This window comes from Oncorhynchus clarkii, chromosome 20, assembly GCF_045791955.1.
Source record: "Oncorhynchus clarkii lewisi isolate Uvic-CL-2024 chromosome 20, UVic_Ocla_1.0, whole genome shotgun sequence".
Taxonomy (NCBI): Eukaryota; Metazoa; Chordata; class Actinopteri; order Salmoniformes; family Salmonidae; genus Oncorhynchus; species Oncorhynchus clarkii.
The window spans coordinates 15,729,069-15,755,812 of NC_092166.1; the positions used below are offsets into that span (position 1 = coordinate 15,729,069).

General features: G+C 41.8%; 1 protein-coding gene across 3 annotated transcripts in view; it reads right to left on the reverse strand.

Annotated features, from left to right (window-relative positions):
* Positions 1–24,257, reverse strand: part of LOC139376000 (protein FAM110B-like) — a 39,351-nt gene extending 15,094 nt beyond the window's left edge. The window contains exon 1 of one of the 3 annotated variants that reach the window (XM_071118018.1): positions 24,167–24,257. The gene's annotated coding sequence lies outside the window, so the exon portion shown is untranslated. Of the gene's footprint in view, positions 1–471; positions 588–2,148; positions 2,202–24,166 lie in introns of those variants that run through there. The other 2 variants (XM_071118019.1, XM_071118017.1) reach the window with 2 other exon arrangements.
* Positions 24,258–26,744: the final 2,487 nt, after the last annotated feature.

The following is a 26,744-nucleotide window of genomic DNA, read 5'->3' on the forward strand; positions in this document are numbered from 1 at the left end:
CATTTATAATACTAAAATAAACAACCAATATAAAGCCTCAATGAATTTCCATTACACAGCCTCAGCCACTTTAGAAGTGCTGCAGCTGTATTAAGTAATACTCCCCATCCCACACACACAAACACACCACAGTACTTAAAACATAGCAGCACCCTCCGAAAAGCTCTTAGGGTTCTGAATCTACAAGCTTCCAGTGCTGAAATATACACACAAACAGCCACTTGACACACGGCCTGGAAACAGGCTCCCACTCAGACATGATAGCACACACTTGAATTAAAACAGCCATACCATTTACATTTGAGCAATTTACAAGAACAATTAGGGTTAAGTTCCGTGCTCAAGGGCATCAACAGCTAGTCAGCTCAGGGATTTGAACCAGCAACCTTTTGGTTAGTGGTTACGTGTATCTGCCTAACTCAGGGTTGTGGCCCAGTATCTGGTTACCGACCACCACACACTCACACTTACCACCGCCGCTTTCTGCTGAATACTTTCTGCTGACCTTTAAAACAAAGTCACCCCCTTCACCTCCCTCTTCCTCTTCCTCCCCTTTCCTGCCCACGGTTTCCCCGCAGGCATCGAGATGGACCGCCTGCAACAGCAGCGAGGACCCGCAGTGTCAGGATTAGAGCACTGGGGGGGCGGTCCACCTGTCAGACTGTGACATTGGCTGGCCACTGACACCTGCAGCACCAGGCAGACACATGACGCTGAGATCTAAAAGACAGCACAGCCCCCCTCTGCAGCACAGCCCCCCTCTCACCCCTGGCTTTCTCCTCCTCATTTAGTTCCAGGTCTTCAGTGGACCGTTCCGATAGTCTGGTGGGGTGAGGGGGGTGCAGCACCAGTACTATACATTTATAAATGGAATCCTCAGGAGACGACGTGAAGCAGCCATTCTTAATAACGCTGTTGAGAGGACAGACACAATGAACTCGATCCAGCCCCGTGGACAGGGAGCCTGTGTGTGTTTAGACTAGCCAGCCCAGACATAATGGCGACGGATACGGTGTCTGCCTGCCATGACCTCATGAAGCAGTGAATGCTAGTGTAACAGCACTCCTAAGTGTGTGTGTGTGCATGGAAGTGAGATCGTGAAAGATACTGAATGTAGGCTATTTGTCTACGTAAAATATTTGTTCTCCTTTTAAGATTTTACCGAAATGAAAAGTTCTGAGTCATTGCACTGGTTCAAGTATGCCCAGAACACCTGTCTTAGACTCTCCCTAATCGTAACCATAGCTGGTTCATTATTAGCATAAAGTACTGGGTAACCTTCTTTGCAACAAAGGACGTACAGGACCACAGGAAAAGAACCATGTGTATTAAGATCCAATACAGCCACCTCTTTGTGAGATAGGCCTAAATTATTGCCCTCAACTGGAGGCCCTTGCAGGCCAATTATCTTCTCATATAAAACATGTGTTTAGTCAGATCAATCAAATGCATGATGATTAATCCATCATCTAAACCAGCACAGACACTACGCAATAAAATAGGACAATGATGCCTTGTTTGTATTCCACTAGCTAGTATTACCTCTAACTGTCTGCTTTTATTTCTAAGGACACTAAAGGATAGAGGGATGTCTCCTGACCTTCAACAGTTGTACTGAGCCACAATGACATCAAGATAGACCAGACACTGGCAGACAGTATTCAAACAAACTGGTATCTAGAAGTTGAAAGGGTATGAGAAAATAACACTTCACTTCAGCAAACTACTTTTGGATACATAATTCAACAACAGGCTATGGAGTAAAATAAATAAGTTGACTGCATGATTGTCAATTTCATGCACTTTCTTGCAATGTTGGAGGAATTGCTATTTTACCTTAAACCAGGGATTTTCTGTGTAAGTTGAACAGGGCCATGAGACACTGACATACTTTGAAAGGGACATGAGGCGTAGCTATAGATACTATTGGACGGTAGACTAGTCAAAGGGGAAAGACAGACCTGTGTAGGGCCTAGATCAATTGCAAAATAATCACAACTGCTCTACTAGCCTTTATCAAAATGAAAACGTTCAACACTGTCAAACTATGTGCCACATCTTACTAGGAAAAAATAAACATCCCTAACAGGTTGTTTTCCTAACACTTTGCCTGATACAAGAAACAAGCAAATTAGCATACAAACTTACTGCTTAAGCAGATCTTCCTAGCAGCCCAAACTTTGAAGTACTTTCCAGAGCTGCGGTATCAGGAAAAAGAGAATCACGGTACAGAATGGGAGCATTTTACAACCCTAACAGTATAACCACACGTAGGAAAATAACTGAGTAGAACATGAGCTAACCTGCTTTCAGACCCCATTAGCCTAATACAGTGTGATCTACCTGGGGCCTTAATCACAGCTCTACATCCTGCCTAATGAAAATGCTAGTACTGCTAGCCAAACCATGTGGCAAGACCCTTACGGCAAGACTAAGACTCTTGTAACCACACCTTGAAGCTGGATTCCCTAATGGTGAAACTGACCGTTTGCGATATTACAACGAAGAAGTTACTGCAAACAAACAGTTTCTTTAAAATATATAAAGCCCTTTTTACATCAGCAGATGTCACAAAGTGCTTATACAGAAACTCAGCCTAAAACAATGCAGAAGCATTGGAAAAGCTCCCTAGAAAGGCAGGAACCTAGGAAGAAACCTAGAGGAACAAGTTCTGAGGGGAGGCCAGTCCTCTTCTGGCTTTGCCCAGTGGAGATAAGAATACATAGTCATTAAGGCCAGATCGTTCTTCAAGATCATCATTGCACGCATGATAAAACAGGAGAATATGTACTGCATTTTTTAACTTGACACTCCCCAGAGCTCCCAGTCTTTGTCTTTGCTTCAAAGCAAAAACAATGGGTGACAGTGGCGCTGTTTCCACCTACTGCGGATTCCATCATTAACCAAGTCAACACAGAAAAGCAAAAGTAACTTACTCTGTATTTTCAGTATGGAAAGTATAAGATCACTTGGACATTCTGCAAATGTGCACAGGAGAGAAATAATCTCAGTGCTTCCCTCAACACAGATTAGGCCAATGGCTCTCAGGGTAATGATCTCTCCAAAGTGGGATGATGAAGGGTTAACAACATTACAAAGGCCAAAGCTTGACCCTGTCCACAGGTAAAGTCTGAGGGACAACCTATTTCGCTAACACCTAGGCTAGAGAACACTCAGACCAGATAATGGTGTTGCCAACCGAGCTAAGAAGCACAATGCAAAACGCTTTCTATCTATACTGGCAAAGAAAGCATGGTTCATCTGAAACCAACTGGTGTGGGCAAATATATTTCAGAAATAACAAAGACTGACGTTGATGAGAAACTTTTAAAAAGCTGTCAGGCCACCCTGTACCTGATTTCACTAGCCTAATTGCTTCTTCAAATTTAGCAATCCACTTTTTGCACAACCATTTCACCCCATCACTCAGGATAAAAGCTGCTAATAGACCTATCACTCAGGATAAAAGCTGCTAATAGACCTATCACTCAGGATAAAAGCTGCTAATAGACCTATCCTTCAGAGCCATTTCACCCCATCACTCAGGGTAAAAGCTGCTAATAGACCTATCCTTCAGAGCCATTTCACACAACACTCAGGGTAAAAGCTGTCCATTGGCAGAGATCTAGCAGCAGCTGGCCTTCCCTAAATCCTATCCTGAAACATTTTGGGGGTAAATGCTTAACAATCAGTGTCTGTAGGAGAAACTGCATCCTACTTCTAACAGACATTGGTTAAAGCCTTACTACACTAACTGACTATGAGAGACAAGCAGATCGACCAAAGTTCAAAAACTTTTGGGCCCTAGCTTATCATTTTTGTTAAACAACTCTGTAATGACAAGTAAATATTAACTTCAACAGGATTAACTTGGACAGGACCTGGTTATTTAGGTGAGTATTAACTTGGACAGGACCTGGTTATTGAGGGGAGTATTAACCTGGACAGGTTCTGGTTATTGAGGGGAGTATTAACTTGGACAGGACCTGGTTATTGAGGGGAGTATTAACCTGGACAGGTTCTGGTTATTTAGGTATTAACTTGGACAGGACCTGGTTATTGAGGGGGGTATTAACTTGGACAGGTTCTGGTTATTTAGGTGAGTATTAACCTGGACAGGGCCTGGTTATTGAGGGGAGTATTAACCTGGACAGGACCTGGTTATTGAGGGGAGTATTAACTTGGACAGGACCTGGTTATTGAGGGGAGTACTAACTTGGTCAGGTTCTGGTTATTTAGGTGAGTATTAACCTGGACAGGACCTGGTTATTGAGGGGAGTATTAACTTGGACAGGTTCTGGTTATTTAGGTGAGTATTAACCTGGACAGGACCTGGTTATTGAGGGGAGTATTAACTTGGCCAGGTTCTGGTTATTTAGGTGAGTATTAACCTGGACAGGACCTGGTTATTGAGGTGAGTATTAACTTGGCCAGGTTCTGTTTATGGCAGAGAAACCTATTTGGCTGAGGAGCTGAATCCACCAACCTGAGTAGGCCTAGTACTAATCCTCTTCTTTTGATTTGCCTGAAAACTACTTAGTCTGGATGACAGTCAGTCTGCATCCAAGGGGAGGTCCATGAAAAACCCTCCTGGTCCTCTGTAGCTCAGATGGTAGAGCATGGTGCTTGCAATGCCAGGATAGTGGGTTTGATTCCTGGGACCACCTGTACTTGCACGCATGACTAAGTTGCTTTGGATAAAAGCATCTGCTAAATGGTGCATATATACAGTGCATTTGGAAAGTATTCAGACCCCTTTTCCCACATTTTGTTACGTTACAGCCTTATTCTTAAATGAACATAATGACAAGCAAATGTTTTCAATTTTTTGCATATTTATAAAATGTACATAAGATTTACATAAGTATTCAGACCCTTTACTCAGTACTTTATTGAAGCACCTTTGGCAGCGATTACTGCCTCGAGTCCTCTTGGGTATGACGCTACAAGCTTGGCACAACAGAATCTGGAGAGTTTCTCCCATTCTTATGAGGTATTGTGTGTAGATTGAGGAGGGGAAACTATTTAATCCGTTTTAGAATAAGGCTGTAACGTAACAAAATGTGGAAAAGGTGAAGGGGTCTGAATACTTTCCGAATGCACGGTGTGTGTGTGTATGTATTAACTGAAGACAGGCTTTTTATGTTATATTGAGATACTTGACCGCCAGTCAATTCCTATTTTCAACTACTTTTATGCAGCAGTTTACTTCAGGAATACCAAATACTTGCGGGCCAGTAGATGCCACCTAACAAAAGTAGACTTTAGAGACGACTTCCCTCGTTATGACCTATGTAGGAGTGATTGAATGAGAGAAACAAAAAAGTCAGGTGTGGAAACCAAAAAAAACATGTTCTAGTGCCTGGTACAGTAGTACCCCACCCCCCATGCAGAGGATTTGGGTCATCCTTTAATCCCCTTGTCAGACTGTTAGACTGATCTCACTGGCCCTGAGGTTAATTCACAGAGATCGACTGTACAGCACAGTAATCACTGCCTATTGTCCAAATACAGCGGGTTACGGAGTTCACTGAGGAAGATCAGACAAAATTGCCCCATCCACAAATAATAGGCTAACAAAACAACCCTGGCTCAAATCAGAGAGGGCTAATAACAAACTCACGCACACTCATAAAGAATGATGAGCCTTCTGAAACAGCCGTGGTCTCAGTCTAAAAGTCTTAGAGAGCCAAGAGGATCATGGCCCCAAAAGGTCTTAAGAGCTTACGATGTTATACCGCACAGATAAACATTATGGGTGAACCAGGGATACTGTGTAGTGTACTAGGTCATGAAGTGACCTCAAAATAACCCTCCGGCGGGGTTGGGGTCAAGTCAGTTTAGATGCTGAATAGAAACAGCTCATTTCCTTCTATGAGAATCTTTTGAACGGAGTGAAAATGGTAGTGACTCCAATCCTTGTCCCAGGAAGACCTGTCTGCATTAAGGGAAGTTCTGTCAAATATTTTCACTATTATGCACACCTGTAGGTGGAAATGTGTCTGTTTTTGGTCCTATTGCTGTCATATGTCCCTTGTTAGTATTGCAGAGATCACAAATCATTGACATAACATTAGAAAGGTTTTTTGTCCCTGTGTTACTGGATATGAGCAGGTGCAGTTGTGGATGGAAAGTGAGAGGGAGCCAGCTTTAGGATGCAGGGACACTTGGATACGGTCCTTGGGTATCTTTACTTTACCATGAGGGACAACAGCAAAACAAATGTCAACAAAATACATTTGTGGAGGAGCAGGCTGGGCCAGGGATGTTCTATCTCAGGGATGGGAACTTTGATGGGGGTGGGGAATCTGAATTCATCATGAGGGGCTGCAGAGGCTCGCCGGTCGGCGTACCCACACCGACACAGTCAGAACGGGCCCTAGTCTTTTGGGGGTCCCAAGTGAAATTGTGTTTCCTGCAATTCCACACATTTTGCCATGGGGCGGAAAGAAGAGTTAGCCGTTTTAAAGCAAATTTCCTGCAACTCTACACATTTTTTTCATAGGGTGGGGAGAAATGTTTGCAGTTTTTAATGTGAAATCTGGGGGAGCAAGGTAGCCTAGTGGTTAGAGTGTTGGGCCAGTAACCGAAAGGTTGCTGGATCAAATCCCTGAGCTGACAAGGTAAAAATCTGTCGTTCTGCCCCTGAACAGGGCAGTTAACTTCTTATGGCTGCAGGGTCAGTATTGAGTAGAGGTCGACCGATTATGATTTTTCAACGCCGATACCAATTATTGGAGGACTAAAAAAAGCCCATACCGATTAAATTGGCCAATTTTTTAATATTTTTTTAATAATGACAATTACAACAATACTGAATGAACACTTATTTTAACTTAATATAATACATCAATAAGATCAATTTAGCCTCAAATAAATAATGAAACATGTTCAATTTGGTTTAAATAATGCAAAAAAAAAGTGTTGGAGAATGTAAGAAAGCTAACGTTTAAGTTCCTTGCTCACAACATATGAAAGCTGGTAGTTCCTTTTAACGAGTCTTCAATATTCCCAGGTAAGACATTTTAGGTTGTAGTCATTATAGGAATTATAGGACTATTTCCCGCTATACCATTTGTATTTCATTAACCTTTGACTATTGGTTGTTCTTATAGGCACTTTAGTATTGCCAGTGTAACAGTATAGCTTCTGTCCCTCTCCTCGCTCCTCCCTGGGCTCGAACCAGGAACACAACAACAGCCACCCTCGAAGCAGCGTTACCCATGCAGAGCAAGGGGAACAACCACTCCAAGTCTCAGAGCGAGTGACGTTTGAAACGCTAATAGCGTGCACCCCGCTAACTAGCTAGCCATTTCACTTCGGTTACACCAGCCTCATCTTGGGAGTTGATAGGCTTGAAGTCATAAACTGCGCAATGCTTGACGCACAATGAAGAGCTGCTGGCAAAACACAGAAAAGTGCTGTTTGAATGAATGCTTACGAGCCTGCTGCTGCCTACCACCGCTCAGTCAGATACTTGTATGCTCAGTCAGATTATATGCAACGCAGGACATGCTAGATAAACTAGTAAATCATCAACCATGTGTAGTTAACTAGTGATTATGATTGATTGATTGATTGTTTTTTATAAGATAAGTTTCATGCTAGCTAGCAACTTACCTTGGCTTACTGCATTCGCGTAACAGGCAGTCTCCTCGTGGAGTGCAACGAGAGGCAGGTGGTTATAGCGTTGGACTAGTTAACTGTAAGGTTGCAAGATTGGATCCCCCGAGCTGACAAGGTGAAAATCTGTCTTTCTGTCCCTGAACGAGGCAGTTAACCCACCGTTCCTAGGCAGTCATTGAAAATAAGAATGTGTTCTTAACTGACTTGCCTAGTTAAATAAAGATTAAATAAAAGGTGTAAAAAAATCAATATTTAAAAAAAAAAATTAAAAAAAATTGTTTTTATTTTTTTTTTACATCGGCCAAATCGGTGTCCAAAAATAGAGATTGTTATGAGAACTTGAAAATCGGCCAATTAAATCGGCCATTCCGATTAATTGGTTGACCTCTAGCATTGAGTAGCTTGGATGAATTGTGCCCAGAGTAAACAGCCTGCTCCTCAGTCTCAGTTGCTAATATGTGCATATTAGTATTAGTATTGGATAGGACACACTGAAGTTTCTAAAACTGTTTGAATGATGTCTGTGAGTATAACAGAACTCATATGGCAGGCAAAAACCTGAGAATAAATCCAAACAGGAAGTGAGAAATCTGAGGTTGGTTGATTTTCAACCCAGGCCCTATTGAATTCACAGTGGGATATGAATGAAGTTGCACTTCCTAGGGCTTCCACTAGATGTCAACTGTCTTTAGAAACTTGAATGAGGTTTCTACTGTGTTGTGGGACTGAATAAGAGCAGAATGAGTCAGGTTACTGGCAGAGAGCCATTTCCTGGTCATGCGCATTCCACATGATATCGACCTGCGTTCCATTGCTCCTCTAGACACAAAGGAATTCTCCAGTTGGAACTTTATTGAAGATTTATGATAAAAACATCCCAATGATTGATTCTATACTTAGTTTGAAATGTTTCTTCGACCTGTAATAAAAATAAAATAGCTGGCTAGAATAACTTACCAATCTAAAGTTAACAGGCTTGGGATAAGTGAGTGACTGACATAAGAGAAAAACTGCTGATGCACAACCAAATTTCGAAATTGCACCTTGTGTATTAGTCTATAACAGTAAGTTGAGACCCGACAGAAAAGTTCCAGATTGACTGACTTATGTTTTAAAGTAATGATGGACTGTCATTTCTCTTTGCTTATTTGAGCTGTTCTTGCCATAATATAGACTTGGTCTTTTACCAAATAGGGCTATCTTCTGTATACCACCTTGTGTGGGAAAAAGTACTAAATTGTCATACTTGAGTACAAGTAAAGATACCTTAATAGAAAATGACTCAAGTAAAAGTCACCCAGTAAAATACTGCTTGAGTAAAAGTCTAAAAGTATTTGGTTTTAAATATACTTAAGTATCAAAAGTAAATGGAATTTCTAAAATGTACTTACAGTGGGGAGAACAAGTATTTGATACACTGCCGATTTTGCAGGTTTTCCTACTTACAAAGCATGTAGAGGTCTGTCATTTTTATCATAGGTACACTTCAACTGTGAGAGATGGTATCTAAAACAAAAATCCAGAAAATCACATTGTATGATTTTTAAGTAATTAATTAGCATCTTATTGCATGACATAAGTATTTGATACATCCGAAAAGCAGAACTATAATATTTGGTACAGAAACCTTTTGTTTGCAATTAGAGAGATCATACGTTTCCTGTAGTTCTTGACCAGGTTTGCACACACTGCAGCAGTGTGCCTAAAGTAAAGGTAAAAATATAAACCATTTAAAATTCCTTATATTAAGCAAACCAGACTGCAAAATTTAGATTTTTTTATTGACGGATAGCCAGGGGCACACTCAGACAATTTACAAATTAAGCATTTGTGTTTTGTGAGTTCTTCTGATCAGAGGCATTAGGGATGACAAGGGATGTTCTCTTGATAAGTGTGTGAATTGGACCATTTTCCTGTCAAAATGTAACAAGTACTTTTGGGTGTCAGGGAAAATGTAAAAAAGTAGATTACTTCACTACATTCGTAAAGAAAATAAAGTCAGAAATATACAAATAAACTAAAGTACAAATACTACTTAAGTAGTTTTTGTTGGGTACTTTAAAGTATTTTTACTTAACTTCTTGATCTATGATCTAGGCAAGTCAGTTAAAAACACATTCTTATTTACAATGATGACCAAACCCTCCCCTAACCTGGACGACACTGGACCAATTATGCACCGCCCTATCATGGTCGAATTACCAAATGGGGGGGGGCATTGATTTTGTTAGTCAATCTCACTGAGATGTTTTTATTTAACCTTTATTTAACTAGGCAAGTCAGTTAGCGGGACAACTTCCGATGGAACTGGAGGCCTCGCAAATCAAATAAATAATCATAAATATTATGGATATTAAACATTTAGGTACATATGTGTCTTATAATCGGTTGAAAGCTTAAATTCCTGTTAATCTAACTGAACTGTCTGATTTACAGTAGCTATTACAGCGAAAGCATGCCATGCGATTGTTTGAGGACAGCGCCTACATCAAAATATTTTTTCACCGGCACAGGTTTCATAAATTCACAAATAGCGATGAAATATTCACTTACTTTTTGAAAATCTTCCTGTGATTTGTCATCCAAAGGGTTCCAGCTATAAAATGTAGTGTCGTTTTGTTAGATAAAATCCCTCTTTAGTTGGCGCCATCGATTGCGTAATCCACTCGTTCAACATGGAGAGAAAGGAATCTGAAAATCTACCCCTAAACTTCATTTCAACAAGTCAAAATACATTTCTATTTACTCCTCAGATACCCTAAAATGTAATCAAACTATTATATTTCTTACGGAAAGAAGTATGTTCAAGAGGAAACCGATTTTAGCAGGTGCGTCCTGTCTTCATAGCGCGCGCAAACACGAATTTCCAAGACTGTGTCCCTGTACTAAAACTGATATTTGTTATTCGTTTTTTAAGTTACAATCCTGAAACCTTGAACATACCCTGTGGAAGCCATAGGAATCGCATCCAGGGAGCTAATTCTCAGTATGCCCTTATATTGGCCATTCTAAGAGGATGGTCTCTCAAAAGAAACACAATTACAGTTAGTTTTTCTTTGGATTTTCTCCTACCATATTTAGTGTTTTATTGTCCTACAATATTTAAACATTTCTTCAAACTTCTGTGTTTTCTATCCAATGGTACCAATTATATGCATACCCTGGCTTCAGGGCCTGAGCAACAGGCAGTTTACTTTGGGCACGTCATTCAGGCGGAAATTGAGATAAAAGGAGCCTTAAGATGTTTAAACCGCTCTAGGGTATGTGGGATACTAGCATCCTATCTTGCCAACATCCAGTGAGATTGCAGAGCGCCAAATTCAAATAAAGAAATAGTCATTATAAAAATTCAGAAAACATACAAGTGTTATACATTGGTTTAAAGATTAACTTATTGTGAATCCAACCACGGTATCAGATTTTTAAAAATGCTTTACGGCGAAAGCATACCTTACGATTATTTGAGAAAATAGCCCAGCAGACAAATCATTACAAACAGTAGCCAGCCAAGTAGAAGAGTTACACAAGTCAGAAATAGAGATACAATTAATCCCTTACCTTTGATGATCTTCATATGGTTGCACTCGGAAGACATTCATTGACTCAATAAATGTTCCTTTTGTTCGATAAAGTCTCTTTATATCCAAAAACCTTGTTTGCGCGTTTTCAGTAATCCACAGGCTCAAACGCAGTCAAAACAGGCAGACAAAAATAATTGTATCCGTAAAGTTCATAGAAACATATCAAACGATGTTTATATTCAATCCTCAGGTTGTTTTCAGCCTAAATGTTCTATAATATTTCAATGGGACTGTTGACATCTAGTGGAAGGCATAGGAACTGCAATTTGAGTCTAAAGTCAATGGATACTGTAATGGCATTGAATAGAAAATTACAAAACCAAAAAATAAACTACTTCTTGAACGGATTTTTCTCAGGTTTTCGCCTGCCAAATCAGGTCTGCTATACTCACATACACTATTTTAACAGTTTTGAAAACTTTAGAGTGTTTTCTATCCAAATCTACCAGTTATATGCATATCATATCTTCTGGGCCCGAGTAGCAGGCCGTGTAATTTGGGCATGCTTTCACTCCAAAATTCCAAATGCTGCCCCTTACCTTAGAGAAGTTAAATAACTTTACGCCACTGATACCACCCCTACCTTGTCACAACACAACTGATTGGCTCAAACTCCACTAAATAACTTTTAACAAGGCACACATGTCAATTGAAATGCATTCCAGGTGACTACCTCTTGAAGCTGGTTGAGAGAATGCCAAGAGTGTGCAAAGCTGTCAAGGCAAAGAGTGGCTACTTTGAAGAATCTCAAATATATTTTGATTTGTTTAACACTTTTTTGGTTACTACATGATTCCATGTGTTATTTCATAGTGTTGATGTCTTCACTATTATTCTACAATGTAGAAAATATGAAAATTAAATTTTAAAAACCTGGAATGAGTAGGTGTCCAAACTTTTGACTGGTACTGTAATTCGAAACCCAAATCAATTGGCCTTTACAAGCAGAGAGGAGTTAGTGACTTTATCCGAATACTGTCAATGTCACAATCGTCCACAGTGCTACTGCAGACACAGCTCTTCTCTGGCTCTCTGCACCGCTTGTTTGTGTTTGGGAAATATGGAACTGCTCGTTACCTGGCACCCTTCAACAGTTCCTGTGGAGACCTTTGGTTGAGACCATCTGCTCAGGCAAGGTACTATATGGTCTGTCTCATCAGTACCTTCTGGTGGGTCGTTCACACTCACAGCAGTGCTGCCGTATAATCCCCCTTCATTCGACCTGATGTTGGAATAATCTCACGACTCTGGTAGCATGCCCAGCCATCTGTAAATAAGTCTCTACACCAGTGGTCACCAAGATTTCCTGAGTCAAGATCACGTTCTAATTCAAAATGCAGACCGAGATCTACCGCTCAGATTTGATTTAAACGTGACATAAAAAACGTAAACCTATGCAACATTAACCAATTAAAAACAGTTCTGTTTGTGCAGAAGGCTATAGGCCCAATACATTATCACTGCATATTGGCTATGCTTGAAATTCCCTGCCAATGTGGTTATTTTCAGACCATTTTCAAATGATATTTCAAAATTGTAGGTATATGATCACACTGGTAATAGATCATTTGTTGTATTACTTCTGAGGCACAGCTGAGTGAACATAATAATGTACTTTTTTTACTGGACTGATGACCTGCATCTGATGGTCAGTCTGAGGTGAGGGAGGGAGCAGAGATGAGGCTGCCTCTCACCAGACTTACCGTCCCTCCTCTCTCCCTTCCTCCACTGAGAAAATGGGACACAGTCTTCCAGCTGATGGCGAAACACAAGTCGCATTGCATTATTTCTGCCTCATGCACCAATTAATGTTGTTACTCCTATGACCAGAGAAAGTAAAATATTCCTGGATATTAAAAAATGGCAAGACAATAATAAAAGCAACACAAGCTTATGGAAACACTTTACTAGACTCATTCATTGCAGGTGCAGTGCTGGTTGTAGCGTGAGTGAAAGTAGAGAGAGCTCACATTTTATGTCTCATAAAAAAAAAGTGTTGAACAAGGTGTTGACAGTGCTCAATAACTTAAGCATGAACTTACTCATAAAAACAGCAGCTCTTTGCTGTATTCGTTGAGTCATTCTCTATAGTCATTGTCTTAAAAGTTTTGAAATCTTACATTATCAACTTTGCTGTGCGTTCAAGGCTTTGTTTTACAGTCTATGGCACGAGAAAATTGTGCAGACACGGTAATCAGAGCTGTCCAATTAGCCAGCGGCAGGCCTAAAGGTGTAATTGATTTGCTCTCTGGGCCTGCCGGGTAGGCGGAGTTCTACCTTCAGGACACATGAAATTGTGTCAAGCAAAAAATTGGCTCTTATCCAAAGCAATTAGGGTTAAGCTCCTTGCTCAAGGGCACATAGACAGATTGTTCGAAACCCCTAGCCAACTATGTGAACAAACAACCTTTCGGTTACTGGTGCAGTAAGATCACTTTCGCAGTCTAAAAACAAGCAGAGATCTACCACTAAAAAAAATGTAACCTTAACATTGCTATTCTTATTTTACTGCTGCTCTGTAATTATTTGTTACTTTGTTTCTTTTATTCTTATTAGGTATTTTTCTTAACTGCATTGTTGGTTAATGGCTTGTAAGTAAGCATTTCACTAAGGTATACAGGTACACCTGTATTCGGCGCAAGTGACAAATAAAATGTGATTTGATGAACCTAATAAAACCAGTTGTGTAGGAATTAAGTTAAGGACTAATACATTATCACAGCATATTGGCTATATGACTGGCCTCCCAAAATTGTTAATCAGACCATATTATATTTCACAACTCGAGCTTTGATAACAAAATAGATCAGTTGGTGTTGCACTTGTGAGACACAGCTGAGCATAAATTGAAATGTGCGTTTGGTCAAGGTGCTTTCAAGACAACTGGGGCCCAAGGTAAAATCATGATGTCCCATGAATCCCGAGTTGGATGACCGTTCAAAACTGTTTCCCAGTCGGATCTAGTTTCCCCCAGTAGTTCCCAGTTGTTTTGAACGCAGCATTAGTCTCAGTGGAGAGAGGGAGAGAACAGAAGAGGGTCCCGCCTCTCATGGTCCCTGAGCTCTCCTTTCTTTCCTCCGGTGAGACTGACCAGAGAGAGGAAGCACAGTCTCCCACCTGATGACTAGAGCGAGGGGGAACAGTCTCCCACCTGATGACTAGAGAGAGGGGGAAAAGGTCTTCCACCTGATGACTAAACTCGAGTCACATTGCATCTGCCTCATGCACAAATTAATGTTGTTCATATGAGAATGTTAAATATTCAACAATATTACAATAGACACGACAAGCTACTAATACTAAAACGCAGGGCCTTTGATAGGCCTATACTTGGCTACTCATTCATTGCAGCGCTAGTGGAAGTAAGGAGAAGTGCGTTTTATGTTTTGTAATAGTGTCGAATAAAAACAGTGTTGACAGTCCTGAATAAAAAATTGAACATGAACTCACTCAAAAACAGCAGCTCTTTGCTGTATAATTTGGACGGTCTTAAAAGTTATTAACGCTTACATAGGCTAGTAGCCTATCAAACTTTGCTGTGGGTCGTGAGAGTTCTGTGGGCATGGTGATTTGAGCTATCCGATTGGCCAGCGATTGGCCAACGATTGGCCAGCGTAGTAGTCGCAGCACTCGATTTAGTCACCGGTCCGCCAGGTAGGCAGAGTTTATCTTCTGTAACAAATTAAATAGTTAAAAATGTGAACACTGAGTACCTGCTGCGCAGGGCTTATGAATCAAGTGCACCTACCGCCAAATTCATAACACGAATAAAAATGGAACAAAATGGAGCGCAAGCCTTTATCGTTGGATTTTCTACAGAAATGTTTGGTGATCGACAAGGAATGCATTGAAAATCAACCAGCCGATCACGATGGACCGGTTGGTGACCACTGCGACAGGTTTAATAATCTCAATGGGATCACGATTTAGAAACCTAATAACAATACTTGGGTTATATGAATGTCAAACAAAACATCTAGGATGATACATTGCCATGAATGTCAAACAAAATCACCCAGCCCTATGTAGGCCAGGCCTATCAGTGTTTGTTGTTTCTTGGAGGGTAAAAACAATAGATTTGCATTTGAACATGCATATGAACAGGTCTGCCTGAGAGGCCTTTAGAAGCCACAACATAACAGCCTGAGAACCAGGAAGGCTTAACGCCAAGCAGACCAAAGGTGAGGCATAAGCACAACCCCAGCAGGACAGAAATGTCACTCTGGATCTAATCCTAAAACGAGATAATTCACTGTCAAGGCTTCGGCCCTTTGAGAATCAGTTAGTGTGCACAAAGGGGTGTGATGTGCACCCTCACATAACAGCACGGCAGGAAGTCAAGTAGCTTAGATGTACACTAACTTAAATTACAAGACATTGGGCCTAGGCCCACATGCCAGAAAAAAAGGAGGTTCCTATATCCTGAATGCCGCTGAAAGTAGCTCTCCTCGCATTCAAGCGCAAATACACAGTGTCTGCCAAGGAGTTCTTGCACAGGGCTCTACACTAAATGTGTACAGTATGCAAATTATTAGTAGGCCTATTTTCCAGGGCTCAGGAGTGTTTGATTGGCCTGTAATGTGTTGAATGGTTGAGGTATCAGGATTTTGGGAGTCAAATGACCATCCGGGAGGCCTCACACTGGTGAGTGTTAGGCCACATGATCAGATCAGCTAATTCTCTTGTCTCTCCAGAGGCAGATGCACTCGACATTAAAAAAACAAGCAGCAGGTAGGGCAACCGTTGACTGGAGGCAAAACACACACACAGAGATGTGTTCACTCTGTCAGGAAAAGGCCTGAAGGGGCCCTGTTTTTTTACAGCTGCGTCTCCATTGATGTGTCAGGAATCAGACAGATGGGTCTAAATAGCCTCCAGAGGATTCACATGAGCTGAGAAATATGAGACCAGGACCACACTATCACAACCATCAACACAATAACACAACCTAGCCTAGATGGCCACACTATCACAACCATCAACACAATCTAGCCTAGATGGCCACACTATCACAACCATCAACACAATAACACAACCTAGCCTAGATGGCCACACTATCACAACCATCAACACAATAACAAAACCTAGCCTAGATGGCCAGACTATCACAAAAGTGACTCAGTAGTACACACTTTAACATAACTGAAACATGAGACAGCCACATAACCATAAATAAAATGGCCACACTTTAATCTCCGATATGACACAACAGAGACAGTATCTGTAGCAAAATGCAGACATAAACTACATTACCACAACCAAGTCGCATTATCACAATCCTAAATTGACACTGCACAGCCACATTTTCACATAGCCTAACCTTCCAGAGAATTCTAATGAGCCATAATGTTATCACCACAGCAATCTCCGAATTAGCCCAGCCAACTCAAACAGCTCAGACATAAAAATAGCTAGCCTGGCTGAGACTACAGGCACACTAACAACGCCTATAACAGTGACACAATACAACCTAGCCAGTAAATGCCACTATCATACAATGTAAACAGTAAATTAACTCAAGTATAGTACAACCATCAGAGAAAATTCACGAGCATCAGCAGCAAGGCTTTATTACAGCTAGCTTAGTTTTAGCGCATTACAGCTGCAATATGTAACTTTTTGGGGCGACCCGACAAAATTCAAAATAGAAATGTGAGTTATAGATTGTCATTCTCATTGAAAGCAAGTCTAAGAAGCAGTAGATCGGTTATGTACGCTATTTCTATGCTTCCCATTTAAAGTTTTGTTTTTGCGTCTTACTTTCGGTTTTGTACCCCAGCTTCAACAGCTGAAAATACAATATTTTTGGTAATGGAAAATATATTTCACAGCGGTTTAAATGGTACAATGATTCTCTACACTACCGTTAGAGATGTCTATGGTCAACCTTCAAGACTCCCACGGTCTACAGTAAATGCCCACTCCCAAAAGTCTTTGTACTCTACTCGCTCTCCCTCCTACCCCTCCTCTACCTCTCCTCCTCCCTCCTGAGTGCCAGCTTTATAACCAGTCTCAGTAAAACTCCACTGCTCCACTTTAAACCCCCCCCTCACACCCCTCTTTTTCCCTTCCTCCCTCTGCAGTCTTTCTCCCTCTCTCCCCATTTTTCTGCTCCCTCCAGGATCATATCAGTGGAGCTGTCCTAGTGAACGCTGTCTGACTGACCCAGTCTCTCTCTATTGCTCCTCAGACGGCATGCTAACATGCCTCAGACACTAGCGTACTCATGTACAAGAGGGCACTATTGTTTGAGTACAGAAACTGAGGTTGTTGGTTAGCAGTGTTTGCTGGACCCCAGGAAGAGTAGCTATGCAGTCATACTTATCTCAGGAACCATGGATATTTAATGTCACTGCCAGTGCCAACAATTCTTTGACTCCAAATGTTCGAGACAAACATAGCCAGCCTTAAAATGTCCTAATCAAAATGTGTGACGTCTCGATGACCACCACATCATGCCCTGGGGCTGAGGAAGGAACGGCCTAGATTATAGAAGAGAGGACATGTGGTACAGGTCCTGCTGAACATAGCACATCACTAGCTGTTTGATGTGTAATTCAATGACCTAACTAACCTTTGTAACAGTCACAATAAGTTGCTTTGTGTCCTCAGATCAGAAGTAGATTAAATTGACCACCATGTACCTGGTAGATTTACCTCTGCTATTTCATAAAGCCAAAACATATCCCTTATTGATTGGCAAGTGATTGTGTTGCAATAAAATGTTTTAGAATGACTAAAACCACCACATGCAAGTCTATTAATCAGATGGCTACTATGTATTCCCAGCAGGTATCCAGGGACTTCCTTTCATGATTCACCTACCCTTTCTTTTCAGATCAGTGCAGATGAAGAGGAGATTGAGAGGGAAAGGAAGCCCTTTCTAGACTATTACGATGCACCCCATGCTGCGCCCGACAAGAAGAACGAGAGGGATAGAAGACCTGACTGTCTGGTCGTGCCTTTTGGAAAACAGCAGAAACTCACTCTCTTACAGCTGTAGAAGATCTTACTGTTCAACAAGACGCCAAGGAATAAAACAGAATGTTGGACGTAAAACATCAGCATCCCAAAATACCTGCCTCTCTCTTCCAAGGAGGAACACTAACCATGAAAGTGGGAAAGTAACTGGTCGTGCCTTGGCTAATGGTTATTTATTTATTTCACCTTTATTTAACTTCTCTAGGAAAGGGGGCAGCATTTGGAATTTTGGATGAAAAGCATGCCCAAATTCAACTGCCTGCTACTCATCCCAGAAGATAATATAGTAGATTTTCTGCAAAGGGACCAGGACGACTGATCCGTGTAAAGGAAAGAATGAATAGGGCCATGTATCGTGAGATTTTGAGTGAAAACCTCCTTCCATCAGCAAGGGCATTGAAGATGAAACGTGGCTGGATCTTTCGGCATGACAATGATCCCAAACACACCGCCCGGGCAACGAAGGAGTGGCTTCGTAAGAAGCATTTCAAGGTCCTGGAGTGGCCTAGCCAGTCTCCAGATCTCAACCCCATAGAAAATCTTTGGAGGGAGTTGAAAGTCCGTGTTGCCCAGCAACAGCCCCAAAACATCACTGCTCTAGGAGATCTGCATGGAGGAATGGGCCAAAATACCAGCAAACGTGTGTGAAAACCTTGTGAAGACTTACAGAAAACGTTTGACCTCTGTCATTGCCAACAAAGGGTATATGACAAAGTATTGAGATAAACTTTTGTTATTGACCAAATACTTATTTTCCACCATAATTTGCAAATCAATTAATAAAAAAATCCTACAATGTGATTTTCTGGATTTTTTTCCCTCATTTTGTCTGTCATAGTTGAAGTGTACCTATGATGAAAATTACAGGCCTCTCATCTTTTTAAGTGGGAGAACTTGCACAATTGGTGGCTGACTAAATACTTTTTTCCCCCACTGTATCTAAGAGGGTGCCCATGGTTACGGATTTAGGGTTGTACCTGGTAGGTTCCTTGATAATTTGTGTGAGAATGAGGGCATCTAACTTAGATTGTAGGACAGCCAGGGTGTTAAGCATGTCCCAGTTTAGGTCACCTGGCAGTATGAACTCTGAAGATAGATAAGGGGCAATCAATGCACATATGGTGTCCAGGGCACAGCTGGGGCTGAAGGGGGTCTATAACAAGTGGCAACGGTGAGAGACTTGTTTCTGGAAAGGTGGAAGCTCAAATTGTTTGGGCACAGACCTGGATAGCAGGACAGAACAATGCAGGCTCTCTCTGCGGTAGATTGCAACTCCGCCCACTTTGGCAGTTCTATCTTGGCGGAAAATGTTATAGTTAGGGATGAAAATTTCAGGATTTTTGGTGCCCTTCCTAAGCCAGGATTCAGACACGGCTAGGACATCAGGGTTGGCGGAGTGTGCTAAAGCCGTGAAAAAAAAAAAACTTAGGGAGGAGGCTTCTAATGTTAACATGCATGAAACCAACGCTTTTACGGTTACAAAAGTCAAATGAGAGCGCCTGGGGAATGGGAGTGATGCTGGGGGCTGCAGGGCCTGGGTTAACCTCTACATCAGCAGAGGACCAGAGGAGGAGTAGGATAAGGTTTCTCAACCCTCTGTTCCGTTGACCAGCTCCGGTCCATGTGATGTTGCTAACTTATCTGCTCTGTCAGATAGTGTCAACTCACTATTTCATCAGTTCTCAACTAATAGCTTTAAACTCAGCTATAAGGCGGAGAACCACAGCTTGCTAGTCCCTGGCACAGAAAAGGTTGAAAAACACAGGTGTAAGATGGTCTTTTACGTCAGCTAATACTCTCTGCTTTAGTAGTCTGATGATTCTCAGTGTATGATGTATGGATGCTCATGTGTTCACAGATTGTTCCAGGTCAGGCATTTGCAGCAGCTTAGAGCATCACTTCTAAAGATGAAAGTATTTAACCCCTTTATTATGGTAAGCCTAAATAAGTTCAGGAGTAAAAAATTGCAAGAAAAGTCACAATAAGTTGCATGGAGTCACTGTATGTAATAACTGTGTAATAAGTGTTTACCATGATATTTGAACGACTACCTCATCTCTGTACCCCACACACACACAATTAATTATCTGTAATGTTCCTTAGTCAAGCAGTGAATTTTAAAACACATATCCAACCAAAAAGACCAACGCTGTTTTCCAATGCCTTGCAAAAGGCACCTATTGGTAAATGGGTAAAAATAAAAGCAGACATTGAATATCCCTTTGAGCGTGGTGAGGTCATTAATTACACTTTGGATGGTTTATCAATACACCCAGTCACTACAGGAAGCCTGTACAGAATAAAATATTCCAAAACATGCATCCTGTTTGCAACAAGGCACTAAAATAATACTGGAAAACGTGGCAAAGCAAATCACTTTTTTTTATTAAATTCAAAGTGTTATATTTGAGGCAAATTCAATACAACACATTACTGAGTACCACTCCATATTTGAAAGCATAGTGGTGGCTGCATCATGTTATGGATATGCTTGTCATCACTAAGGACTGGGGAGTTTTTTTAGGATAGAAAAAGCAGGTCTAAGGCACTGCATCGCAACACCCTGGGGTTCGATCGCCCCATAGGTTGGCGCACAATTGGTCCAGACCCGTGGGGGGGGGGGGGGGGCTTTATGGTTTCCTCCAACACATTGGTGCGGCTGGCTTCCAGCTTAAGCAGGCGGGTGTTAAGAAGCGCAGCTTGGCGGGTCATGTTTCGGAGGACGCATGACTCGTCCTTTGCCTCTTCCGAGCCAGTTGGGGAGTTGCAGCGATGAGACAAGATCGCAATTGGATATCACAAAATTGGAATGAAGCTAAGCACAGGCAAAATCCTAGAGGAAAACCTGCTTCAGTCTGCTTTCCATCAGACACTGGGAGAATAATTCACCTTAAAATAACCTAAAACACAGGGCCAAATCTACACTGAAGTTGCTTACCAAGAAGACAGTGAATGTTCCTGACTGGCTGAGTTACAGTTTTGAATTAAATATACTTGAAAATCTATGGCAAGACCTGAAAATGGTTGTCTAGCAATGATCAACAACCAATTTGACAGAGCTTGAAAAACTTTGAAAATAATAATAGGCAAATGTTACACAATCCAGGTGTGGAAAGCTCTTAGAGCTTTACCCAGAAAGACTCTGTAATCGCTGTAATAGCTGCCAAAGGTGCTTCTACAAGGTACTGGCTCATGGGTATACATATGTAAATTAGATATCTGTATTTCATTTTCAATAAATTTGCTAACATTTCTAAAAACATGTTTTCACTGTCATTAACGGTATTGTGTGTAGACATGTGAGAAAAAAATATATTTAATCCATTCTGAATTCAGGCGGTAACAACAAAATGTAGAATAAGTCAAGGGGTATGAATTTCTGAAGGCACTGTATGTCCTCAATGTTTTTAGGAACATGCCTACATTTTCATACAAGTGATATTTTCAAGTGACATACTGGTTTTCCCTGTGCAAGAAAATGTGTAGGCTAGCTTATCATCTTCATGTTTTGTTTTCTTCATGTAAACCCAACAGATGTTAAGGGGGTACTTTTGGTTCATGTTTATGGCATAGAGAGGCAGCAGCACTATGGACATTCAGTACAAGCAGCAGTCATAACACTTTCAGGAGTGAAGCTAATGACTCCCTAGTGAAGGTAATACAATTTAGAGTTAGCATTTACTGCCTTTCTGTGTTCCTCTTGACATGATCCCTTGCTGCTTGCCATAGCAGAGTGTAGGCTAGCCTAAATGATATCCCTTTGCAAGGTGCAACAAACATGTAGTGTATAATAGCACAGCCTACTACTCCAGATAACTGGGAATAGTGAAATGAATATTATGTATCACACTGACCTGGCATTGACTGTGAGACCCATATGTTAGACATGTCCGTCTCTCCAATTCATCAAGGTTCAGCATTCCTCACAAATAAAAAGTTTTAGTGATGAACACTAGAATCAACAGCTGCTGTTGTCTTGGCTGTGCCAGCCCAGGTGTGCATGGCCAGGCCAGATAAGGGATGAGTTAATTGGTGAGCAACTGGGCAGGTTTAGTGTTTAATATTAATGTGATCAAGAGGGGAATTCAAATTGGCCAATTACACAGCAGGGACAGAATGTGTCGACGGTGTCATAATGTGTTGTTTCGAGTCGGCAACCTATGACGCACACAGTCAGGTTTTTTGCCTAAAATGTTCGGCTACTGCTGTTATGCAATATGCATCACAACAGTGTCAAGCTTTAATGGGATACTGTGAGATTCTGGCAAGTAAGCTGTTTTTCTACAGTCAGAAGAACTTGTGGATACCATTTTAATGTCTCTGCGTGCAGTGCGACGGAAGTTAGTTTTAACTAGCAGTAGCGCAATGACTAGAAGTCTACAAGTACAGTAGCATTACGCTAGCATACCTGTAGAGATAATTGACAGAATCTCACAGTATCCCTTTAAAATGATTAGGCCTGGGCCAAATGCATATTTTTTTTTAAATGGTAGCTTAACTTTTAATGCACACATTTGATGTGTAATAAAAGGGACTTGGGGCATGACATTACTTTATGACCCCACTGTTGGTCTCTGTCATAAACCTGATATAAGCATATCATGCTTAACATACTGTCAATAGGAAACATATTATGGTAAACTAAGTCATGTTTATGACTTATGCAGGCAGTATGACGGAACATTCAAATAAAGTGTTTCTGCTAAATTCATCCAAGCCTAATGCTTTTCCCTCGCATTTTCCTGAGAATCTGTTCACACTGATATAATATACCCAAATGCATTTTCCACGCCAGCCTACCAACGAACACACTCTAATCCCAATATTTAGCTTTTGACACTAAACCTGTTGTGTGCAGCTGTGTACCAGGCACTGTAGATCAAATGATTCAGCCAGAGTTAGTTCAACTTAGTTCAACTGTTGTACCCCATCAGACCCAAAATATAAGCTTGTTTCAATCCAATGTTTGTTAAACAAAGTAAATGTTAACAAACACTATATAGGAGCCTCAAAACATGGTTAAAACTATAATGTTGATATCATGGACGGTCAGTACTTGCAGCCATAGCTCTGTCTATGAATTTGAGAGTTGTTACAATTCTCCAGCCCCATCCTTCAGCTTTTTACCAGAAACAGGGGCGGGGACAGCACTTAGTTAATGTTTCAACTGCTGATTGCCGCTTTAAACTATTGGCATTCGATGCTAACAGACCTAATGCTAATATATAATCAATGCAATACACTTGCACTTAATTTCCACTAATGTAATAAAGACAGTGTGTCTCAGCCTGAAAATATCAGTAAGAAACAGAAAAACAGCACAATATCTCAGAAGGGCCATAACATTGTCCTCCTGTATGCCATGTTCTCAGTGGACTGGCGAGTCCAAGTTTCCCTGCTTGTTAGCGGGCAATTACTCGAATTATGTCACATCTCATAACCCCATACAATCATACAATAACGATGCGGACTACGCAATCCCCCAGCGCTCGAGCCACCCAAAACATCACAATGACAATGTTAAAACCGCAAAAAAAGAGAGCAACATTGAGGTTTAGTTGCATCGTTTCGTTGTGACCTGCTGCTTCAGGCTGGTGTAATGACGCAACGTTGTAGAACTAGTGTAGCTACTAAATTACAGCCACCAACAACCTGTATGGAGCGTTGTGAGCCAAAAAAAACAACAGTGGAGTACGCACGAACGTTGCCTGGTGCTTGCATGCCGGTTGAAACACGACGTCGCACATGTTCACGAATTTATTCTGAAATTGACTTTACTCAGACTTTACTTTATTCCATATTTTGTGTTTAATAACTAGCTAGCTAGTTGACATCATTCAAACAATCCATTCAGCCTACGGTGATGGAGAATTGAGGGAAACGGACGAAAAAAGTCAAGAATGCATGGCAACGCCAGTCTGTGCAGAATATATCGGCTACTAGACAAGCATATGGTAAACCATAGGTCAATTCCTTACCTTGATACACAGCGAAGGAAAACAAAGGATACTGCAATATCGTTCCGTTATACGGAACGTGTGGGGATGGCCTCCAAACTGTAGGGCAACACCAAACAGCTAATTCAACGCAATCTGCAGCGCACTGTACAGTCCGTATCCATACAATGACGGCGCCAGGGAAAGGGGTGACAAGGGACATATTCCAAATGTTCTTGCATATGAATCTTCGTATAATGATTTAAGTTCACATTGCTTGATTATTATAACATAACTGTTGATGAATTGTTAACGATAAATAATTGGTGCTAGCGATATGATGCTATTTTACATTCTCAGTCGATTTATGCACCCCTACCATTGTAGATGTTGCGCCCCATTTTCTCTTAAAGGAGATGCGTCCTTTTTATGAAGACGGATCATGCTGGCTGGTATACACTTTCATCAAAGCAATAACGGAGCAAATGTTCCAGTTTTGATATATTTCTGTGACATCATTTAATGATAACCATTTCCCTAACCATAACCCGGTGATCTTCAGGCATTGACATATACATTCGTTTATATATTAATATTCATTTTGTCCATCTCATATCACTTTAATCAGCCTAATTGAATAATTAGGGAGCATGATCCAATCTGTGCCTTGAAATGAAAGATGCGCCTTGTGACTTTTTAACAAAAGCACATATGATCATGTGCCTTGAAGTTATTTTTGTTCTTTATGCAAGAATGAAAGTGGTCACTTATAAGTAGGCTACACAGACAGGGAATACCTCCAAAACACACACAGACACACTCTCTCTCTCTCTCACACACACACACACACACACACACACACACACACACACACACACACACACACACACACACACACACACACACACACACACACACACACACACACACACACACGCACACACACACATAGACACGCTCACACACTTGAATGCACACCCACACACACAGACACTTGAATACACACACACACACACAGCTGTGCTGTTCCCAGTCTCTACCACATCCATACTCACCATCAACCCATGCTTGCTTACACAGTCAGAAATAAACCAACACTATCCTTGAAAAGTAAAATCCTCAAATTATGTCACTGTGAATACAAGCAGACACTTGAGAACTCTTAAGATTCTGGTTTCCTCGTATTTTAGACAGAACAGTCACAGATTGGTACAAATCTCAGGGCCCTCAGTAAACATCCTTTTCACCAGCCTCATTAATGTTAATTGCTGCAGGATTTATGGAGATGCAACAGGATTATGGTTCCTTTATTCCCCCTCTCACCACATGATTACAGCTCCTTCATTCCCCCTCTCACCACAGGATTACAGCTCCTTCATTCCCCCTCTCACCACAGGATTACAGCTCCTTCATTCCCCCTCTCACCACAGGATTACGGCTCATTCATTCCCCCTCTCACCACAGGATTACAGCTCCTTCATTCCCCCTCTCACCACAGGATTACGGCTCCTTCATTCCCCCTCTCACCACAGGATTACAGCTCCTTCATTCCCCCTCTCACCACAGGATTACGGCTCCTTCATTCCCCCTCTCACCACAGGATTACAGCTCCTTCATTCCCCCTCTCACCACAGGATTACAGCTCCTTCATTCCCCCTCTCACCACAGGATTACAGCTCCTTCATTCCCCCTCTCACCACAGGATTACAGCTCCTTCATTCCCCCTCTCACCACAGGATTACAGCTCCTTCATTCCCCCTCTCACCACAGGATTACAGCTCCTTCATTCCCCCTCTCACCACAGGATTACGGCTCCTTCATTCCCCCTCTCACCACAGGATTACAGCTCCTTCATTTCCCCCTCTCACCACAGGATTACAGCTCCTTCATTCCCCCTCTCACCACAGGATTACGGCTCATTCATTCCCCCTCTCACCACAGGATTACGGCTCCTTCATTCCCCCTCTCACCACAGGATTACGGCTAATTCATTCCCCCTCTCACCACAGGATTACGGCTCCTTCATTCCCCCTCTCACCACAGGATTACGGCTAATTCATTCCCCCTCTCACCACAGGATTACAGCTCCTTCATTCCCCCTCTCACCACAGGATTACAGCTCCTTCATTCCCCCTCTCACCACAGGATTACGGCTCCTTCATTCCCCCTCTCACCACAGGATTACGGCTCCTTCATTCCCCCTCTCACCACAGGATTACGGCTCCTTCATTCCCCCTCTCACCACAGGATTACGGCTCCTTCATTCCCCCTCTCACCACAGGATTACGGCTCCTTCATTCCCCCTCTCACCACAGGAGTACGGCTCATTCATCCCCCCTCTCACCACAGGATTACAGCTCCTTCATTCCCCCTCTCACCACAGGATTACAGCTCCTTCATTCCCCCTCTCACCACAGGATTACAGCTCCTTCATTCCCCCTCTCACCACAGGATTACGGCTCCTTCATTCCCCCTCTCACCACAGGATTACAGCTCCTTCATTCCCCCTCTCACCACAGGATTACAGCTCCTTCATTCCCCCTCTCACCACAGGATTACGGCTCATTCATTCCCCCTCTCACCACAGGATTACAGCTCCTTCATTCCCCCTCTCACCACA